The 9090-nt window shown below is 38.9% G+C and overlaps 1 protein-coding gene across 1 annotated transcript in view; it reads left to right on the top strand.

Annotated features, from left to right (window-relative positions):
- Positions 1-4478: 4478 nt before the first annotated feature.
- Positions 4479-9090, top strand: part of LOC124288139 (MAM and LDL-receptor class A domain-containing protein 1-like) — a 44718-nt gene continuing 40106 nt past the window's right edge. The window contains exons 1-2 of the mRNA XM_046724707.1: positions 4479-4717; positions 6887-6960. The gene's annotated coding sequence lies outside the window, so the exon portion shown is untranslated. The remainder of the gene's footprint in view (positions 4718-6886; positions 6961-9090) is intronic.

Here is a 9090-nt window from a genome sequence, read left to right as displayed (position 1 = left end):
TTAATTTTTAGTCTTTAGTAATTGGTGTCAGTCTGATTGCGCATTTCAGCCTAGTTCCCGCTGTGATTTTGCTGACATATTGTAAGAGCGGCGTAAAACCATATTCCCTCACTCGCTGTGTATTTTTGCATAGTTTAAGTATTCAGTGTTGATAGCTCTTTCCGATACCTGATGGGTTTATGAATAATATTTACTTTCTATTATACTGAAACTTCATTTTTTTAAAGTCGAGATTTTCGTGACAGAATACAAGGTTAAATATTAATGAGGAACCTCCTGTACATACCGCATTGTACTGTATCTATCACCATGTCGAAGAGAAATATAGAGTTTCGTCATGTACATTTCATGCTGAATTGCTCATGTCGCCATGCACCATGCATGTCGTGTGCTATATGTGTCATGTTGCGCTGTATCCCCTTGCATATATACTCATGCCAATAATGGTTGTCACCCCCTTCAATTTTTTTAATTGGAGAGGGGGTGTGGGGTATTGGTGTGTGGGGTGTGTGTGTGGGGAGGGGGGTGACAACCATTTTAAGGCATGAGTATATTGTCGCCTTGTACTTCTTATGTTACCTTGTACTGAACGTAGCGTGGTGTTCTCGGCATGCCCTTGTGTACACTGCAGGTCGCCTTGTACTGTACATGTGATCGTGTTTGTCCCTGTGTAGTGTATATGTCGTCTTTTGATTTACATGTGGTCTTGCGCTGTACATGACGTACTGTGATGTACATGTGGTCTTGCGCTGTACATGACGTATTGTGATGTACATGTGGTCTTGCGCTGTACATGACGTATTGTGATGTACATGTGGTCTTGCGCTGTACATGACGTACGGTGATGTACATGTGGTCTTGTGCTGTACATGACGTACTGTGATGTACATGTGGTCTTGCGCTGTACATGACGTACGGTGATGTACATGTACTGTGATGTCTTGACTTGTGCTGTACATGACGTACTGTGATGTACATGTCGACGCTGTACATGACGTACTGTGATGTACATGTCGACTTGTGCTGACGTACTGTGATGTACATGTGGTCTTGCGCTGTACATGACGTACTGTGATGTACATGTCGACTTTGTGCGTACTGTGATGTACATGACGTACTTGTGATGTACATGTGGTCTTGCGCTGTACATGCTGTACATGACGTACTGTGATGTACATGTCGACTTGCGCTGTACATGACGTATTGTGATGTACATGTGGTCTTGCGCTGTACATGACGTACTGTGATGTACATGCCGACTTGTGCTGTACATGACGTATTGTGATGTACATGTCGACTTGTGCTGTACATGACGTATTGTGATGTACATGTCGACTTGTGCTGTACATGACGTATTGTGATGTACATGTCGACTTGTGCTGTACATGACGTATTGTGATGTACATGTCGACTTGTGCTGTACATGATGTACTGTGATGTACATGTCGATTTGTGCTGTACATGACGCACTGTGATGTACATATTGTACTGTGATGTGTATATCGTACTGTGATGTACATGTCGCCTTGCGTTGTACACGACGTTCTGTGATGTACATGTCGTCTTGTGCTGTACATGACGTTCTGTGATGTACATGTTTTGCGCTGTACATGACGTACTGTGATGTACATGTCTTGTGCTGTACATGACGTACTGTGATGTACATGTCTTGTGTTGTACATGATGTACTGTGATGTACACGTCTTGCGCTGTACATGACGTACTGTGATGTTCATGTCGTCTTGTGATGTACATATCGTACTGTGATGTACATGTCTTGTGCTGTACATGACGTTCTGTGATGTTCATGTCGTCTTGTGATGTACATGTCTTGCGCTGTACATGACGTACTGTGATTCACATGTCGTCTTGTGCTGTACATGACGTTCTGTGATGTACATAGACATTACTAAACGAGTGTCTGTCAGATACCATTTATCTTACAACGAGTTGTTTCAAAACGTATTTAACGAGCGAAAGCGAGTTAAATACGCTTGAAACAACGAGTTGTAAGATAAATTGTATCTGACAGACACGAGTACAGTAATCTGTTTCTTACACACCATAAAATCGTATCATTTTATGGTAGAATAGATTCAAATTTCATGTTTTCTCATCGTAGGTGCGCAATAATACACAACACAACGTTTATGAATGAGTGACGTCACTTGGCTTCCTAATCACTACTCATCCCCATGGTGACCCTCCACAAAAAGGTTTCTGCCACCTCTTCGCATCATCAAGGCAATGGTGATAATGATAACTAGATAAGATCACTGAAAATTAATTAAACCCTCTAAAACGATGATTTTACCATGCAAATGTGGATGATTTTAATTCTTGCAAGCGTAAAATATTTGAGCATGTGACGTCATCGTTATCGCTTGGTGGTTGTCGTCATCATCGGAAGATTGTTTTGGATATCTCTGCACATTGGGGATCTGTACTTGTGTACCAGTAATGTTTACGTTCAATGTTCTACCATCGACCGGAGCCAAAAGTTTTGAGTGTGTGTAATTAGGTGCACCCAGTGTGCTTGAATGTGACATTGCTGAGGTTACGTTCACTGTCAATGGGGGACTACTCTTCTTCGCCACATCCTTCTCGTTTTCCCGAGCCAGAAACTGCCACTTGGAATGTAATGGAATTTACGGAGTTTTCAGTATGAAATGTGAGTTGAGTACATCCTGTAAGTTATCAAGACATAAACTTTTCATTATCATGCGTCGGAGGAATATCTTGAGCAATGACTTATGTGTAGATCAACCGTTCCTGTACATGTTCGATTGAACAGAAAGGACGTGTGCCGCCATTTGCACTCATGGAACCTTGCAAAACGTACCATGTTGTACATTGTTTCAACGAGTGTGTTTTGGTTCAGATTGTCATGAGTGAATTTGATAACATTGGAATCACATAGTATCTCGGAGCTGGAAGTGGGTCTACATCATGTGTATCAGTGAAAAATGTCATCTTCATCAATGCATCAAAGAAACAACAAGGCAGATCTCTCGACAGCACTGACGTTATCGTGTCAGGTATTTTTGCAAGACGACACATGACACTTGTCGCATCTCTCCAGTAAAAGTACCAGTGTTGTACATTTTGAATATTCGAAGGGAATCAACGGCTTTATCTCTAACGGTGATTTTCACATAATTGTTTACACAGGTATCACAGATTGTTGGAGCCATTTTGAATTCATGACTAGAAATCAAAAGTTTTAATAAAAGGAATTAGAAAATAATAGATTTGTGTTATATTTATTCTACTTGTGACTCATTGTATAAATACATGTTTATGTTGCAATCGCGAAAATAACAGGTAGGTGTAAAGGGGTATTTTTTGCACGAGTAACAGGTTTCTGTTCGATTGAAGCACGAGTAACTTATCAATGAATTTTAATCAGGAAAGTAGTCCGTCATAACCTGACCCTAGGTCATCACCATGGAGTAGCCAATCACGGGATTAGAAATCGATCTCACACATATGTGTGATACCAGTTTTCTCACATGGGTTTCTCACCCACGGGTGTGTAAGAAATGTTTTGCGCTGTACATGACGTACTGTGATGTACATGTCTTGTGTTGTACATGATGTACTGTGATGTACACGTCTTGCGCTGTACATGACGTACTGTGATGTTCATGTCGTCTTGTGATGTACATATCGTACTGTGATGTACATGTCTTGTGCTGTACATGACGTTCTGTGATGTTCATGTCGTCTTGTGATGTACATGTCTTGCGCTGTACATGACGTACTGTGATTCACATGTCGTCTTGTGATGTACATGTTTTGTGCTGTACATGACGTACTGTGATGTACATGTCTTGCGCTGTACATGACGTACTGTGATTCACATGTCGTCTTGTGCTGTACATGACGTTCTATGATGTACATGTCTTGCACTGTACATGACATACATGTCGCCCTGCGCTGTACATGTGGTCTTGCGCTGTTCATGACGTACTGTGATGTACATGTCACCCTGCGCTGTACATGTCGTCTTGCCCTGTACATGACGTACTGTGATGTACATATTGTACTGTGATGTATATATCGTACTGGGATGTACATGTCGTCTTGCGCTGTTCATGTATTGCGCTGTACATGTCCTACTGGGATGTACATGTGGCCTTCTACTGTCCTGTCTTTTCAGTGGTTGCATGAGGAGACATTCCTTTCCGCATGGTCTGAACTAATATGTGATAACATAGATATTTAAAGTACCTGAATATATGATGTACAACAGCCAGACTGAGAATCCAGGAAGATTCTACGAAACATCTTTGAATAGTAACAATTTCATATTCAAACAGTCAGCCAATTGTCGGTTCCATTTAGGCGGCACTTTGAATCTACAGAATCAACAAAGACAGGAACTATATAGATTCCATCATATTTTGATCTTCAGGTCAAGTTTTGGTGCAGTGTTTCTATCTGTACTTGCTTAGTAAAGGTACCAGTGCAGGAACCGATAATTAGAACCCATAAATCAAGCTGTCACTGACGCCTTCACGGACACGATTTTGACAACACTATCGTTTTATGGTCTCATGTGATGGGACGTTGTGCAATTCTAGGATATTCCTCCCCGTCATGTTAACCGATGCTGAATACAGATGCGTGGCTTTAGATGCGTGGGTAGAAGAGTGTTTTATAAGAGGGCCATTCTAGTGCGATGCCATTGACACAGTGTACAGTTACACGTCTGGTAAGTATATAAACATATTGTAATTATGTTGAGGTTAAAGCAATGTATATTGATTCATATAGAAAAGTGTTTGCTCCTGAATATTCAATATGTATGTATAAATGTTTAAACATGGATATATAAATATATCTTTTTGACATCATTATTTCGGTTAATGTATGTTTGTTAAACGTTAAACCTTCCATAGAACTGTCGCTCTAATTTCTGATTAAGTGATATATAATGCACAAGAACAGCTGTTATTACGACAATTGTGTATAACGGATATCCACACTTCAGTTTATCAATGGCAATTACTAAGCAATGTACACGCTGTCGATTCCGGTGATGAGGGTATCAGTGATGATGTAGCTGATGTAGTATGGCTGTATCTGATATGACTCTTTTATTTCGTTGTTCCCCTTTTCTCTCTGTCATCCTGGATGAAGCGTCCATTTAGAGATTGATAGAATAACTTATTAGATTGTCATAGGATTCAAACTTAAGAGCTTGCTTTCCTACATTTTCAAATGTCAAACACGTGATTGGTTGTAACATCTGTAAAATTTAAAATGGATTACTGCAGCTTATATAAAGTTATTTTTAGACGTTTGATATGCGGAAATATCAATTTGATTTCAACCCCCCCAACCCCCACCCCCTTAATTTTGTTTCTGTACGTGCTGTTCCATCCCACTCACTCAATGTTAATAACTCATCATGATGTCTGAAAACGTTGTAGCTTACATTTTAAATGTCGCCATTTATATGATAATGTTGAAAACATTTAGATTTTTTAAGTGTCCCGCTAGGAGGTTTTTAATATGAAACCAATATTTAAACATTTCTGTTTATATATAAACGTTATATCCCAGTGTATGTCTAAGTAAATACAGTGTATGAGTATATGTAAAGGTTATAATTATAAGGAAAATCTTTGAATAGTAATAAGTCTGTATTCAAACAGTCAGTACAATTTAGGCGGCACTTTGAATATATGGAATCAGCTAAGACAGGATTGTTCCAACATATTTTGAAATATTCGTTACATCAACATTTTCATTTAATACTTATAACATGGTGCTGATTACAAAACAACAAGTAAATTACTTCGTGTTTTTGTTCTTGAAAGAAATATTTATGTTCCATTTGAAAGAATTTGGGTTGGGAAAGTGAGGATGACAGCCCGACAACAACATTTCCCGTGACCAATGATCAAATCGCTTGCGCAGGATTGACAGTGTCGGTCGCGAGCCAAAGTCATTTTACATGAATACGTGGGAGTCCAAATTACCTGTCTCTATTTGCATAGGGTCCACAATAGCCATACCCTTAATCCCGGCTATTTGGCTGATATGAGAGGCGCGCCGACACAAACGTTTGGGTTAGAGCCCTTGCTTACTCTGTGTCCCTTACTTCTATCGTCACAATAAACTGGCATCGTAACTGTCCGCAAACCCGTCTGTAGAGCAGATGTTAATGTGTGGTAATATGTTTAACAAAAGCTAGAAATTTGTTAATTTGTTGTGTGTTGGTCAACCGTCGTTTGTAGACGCAGAAGTCGCATGCCGACAGGACAGACGATACTCAATACGCCAACGGATGTTTCTAGTTGTTCTCAAGATCAGAGGTTAATCGCACCGAAGACTTCCCGAGCAGTTTTGTAAGAAGCGTTTGTTAAGGGAGTAGAACTTTAGCCTGCCCAGTGTGCAATATGCATAGGAGTTAAGACGGGCATTGGATGCTAAGAGGTAAAGAAGGTGGGTCTCAACTTGGATGGGCTCATTCTTGGCAGGGGGAGAGCTCTTCTTCATCGTCAGGTTCATTCGTAAATTTTCGCTTTGCAATTCTTTTAATGTTTGCGGAAATCAAGCAGGCACAAATTAAGTACGGTCCAAAGTAAATATAGCGAATGCATGTTAAGCGTTGTGGTATTACGAGTGTATTTCCACTGTCGTGGAGATAGAGAAAATTGAGCAGACGACAACTTGTAAGCAGCAGAACTGACAGTGAAGTATTCCCGCCCTCGTCCTGTACTCCCAATCAAGAAACTTTGTCTGGAGGGAGGAATTGATGAGACAATTGTTTCCTCAATGGCTTTACACTCACCGAATTGTGTTTTTGACTAAACAAGAATTTTAACACGAGCAAGCATCTGCTTTCAACGCTACCTTGTCTCACACTTTTCAGCTGTATTGAAGGATTACTTTGCCAGACAAGTGGCGCTTTTCATAGCGGAGGGATACATATCACATCGTTAACAGGTGAGTTGCTACTATTCACACAAATTACTATTCGAATATTAGTGAATAATGTTTAAATTAATTTAAGCAGCTTGATGAATAACATTTAATTGTTTCATTTCATTTTACCTGTTTATTACGTTTTTGTTGATCGCTATTTTGATTTATTATTTTATGTCTTTATATACTGATCGGGATAGAGTTACATTACCTTCGTGAGTTAAAGGAAGGTGGTACAAATTATATTTAGAACGGTATATTATCGATATCTTCATATACTTAGTACATGTGAATCTTCACGTTAACCGTGAACTTACGAAACTATAACTCTAGCGTCAACTAATTCAAGAAAGCTAGCGCTTCATTCTTTTTGCCAAATTCAAAGTCCTGTCTGAATGTCACAACATTTAAACATAATGATGCGCTTCATAACGCACCAGTTTTACCGTATACCTTAACATTGAAGTTGACGATCATTATCACCCCACCCACATGGTAATAGGCTGGGTGCAGTTTGACGTATTTTCATATAGATTCGGCAAATTTATTTCGAAATATCACACTTTATAACTTCCATATGAAAATCGTATTTGTCATTAAGTATCGCTCTCGCTTGAAATAGTTTATCCATTTGCCGAATTAAAAGTATCAGATATCTTGATATTGTTTTTGATTCAAACCATCAAAGGTAATCGTATTTTCAGTAACGTAATATAAAAACTATTTATAAAAGCACAATGCATTCAGAACCGGTACACTTTTTAATGATCATATGTTCTATATTAATTTTCGTATCACGGGGAATAGATTAAACTGATATGAAAGGTAGAACCTTAATCTCTCAAGATTTTCTAAGAAGGGACTTTTTAAAATCGGGGTATTCTGTCTAGGGTTGTGATCGCGCTGTTAAAGAATCCGGACTTCCTGTTGGACTCGTCTTTCGCGCTTGTTCTGTGAGAATGTTCTGTGAGAACCGAGGAAAAGACAGAGTCCTTCCTAGCTGTAACATAATTTAAATGTGATTCACGTTGAGTCGAAAGAGAGATGTCGTAATCCCTTCTACATAGCGACATGTCGCAAATAGGATCAAGGCCGTTTGAAGTCACTAGTGACGTCAGAACAGACACCATTTTCGGCAACACGTGATGAATTGTTTCATGGGGGGCCTTCTGCTTCACCCCCTTTTTTCCCTCACGACAAACGGAAACCAGCAGTTTACACATTGAGAAGTGTTCCACGATCACCTGCTGGTTTTCCATCAGCATCCAAACCGCGTATGGCTTCTCAAAGACAACAGCGTTTTTGTCCTTGAATTAAAAAAAAGTATTCTTGATATCTACCAACATCAGCTATACAAGCTGGCTCGAGAAGCTCACCCCATCGTGCGTGATCTCTACGTTGATCTTAATTAAACTACCCCTACAGCTGCCTCTGTGTAGGAAATATTCATTTCAAGATGTGGCGGTATAAATTTTTCTTAGAAATTATCATTTTCTTGAAAATTTGAATGTTTGAGATCCAATTAACAGCACAATGGCTAATTAATATATATCTACCAAGTGTAGTAATCATAGAAAACAGTCTAAAGATGCTTCTAAACATTTTCACATTTACTTCTGATAATTTATTACTGATGAATCACTTTTATCAACCTTTTATATCCAAAATACATATTTACATCGACTTTTAATTTAGTCAGCTTTAATTTGTTTACACAATAACTGGGTTGTGTGTTCTTTATTCCTAGAAAGTTGTCCGGATGTATAATATGGTCGACCACATCAACAAAGTGTAAAATACCAGTTTAGTTTGGCTTTATGGTAGCGGGATGTCGTAGATGAAACGCCCCTGTAGCAACTGATGACCCGAGTCTTGACTCGACTCGTTAACCCAAACACCCGGTGTCATATCTATTTGATGTAACTTCATAAATTATTCACATACTCTGCTTTTAACAACGATTACGTGTGATTTTCAAAAGGATTTATCATTATTTTTATTATTATTAACTATGTATTTCATATTAAAGATAAACATCCACTAGGGTTTGTAACAGAAATACTTTTTGAAGCTGTGATGGACCAAACGAAATCAAGTGTACACCTTTTAGAAAAGGATAATTTAAAGACATTTAGAAGTGTTAACATCATA

The sequence above is a fragment of the Haliotis rubra genome, unplaced genomic scaffold (genome assembly GCF_003918875.1).
Source record: "Haliotis rubra isolate DU_JTF1 unplaced genomic scaffold, ASM391887v1 Scf412, whole genome shotgun sequence".
NCBI classification, from domain to species: Eukaryota; Metazoa; Mollusca; class Gastropoda; order Lepetellida; family Haliotidae; genus Haliotis; species Haliotis rubra.
This window is presented reverse-complemented; position numbering and strand designations above follow the sequence as displayed.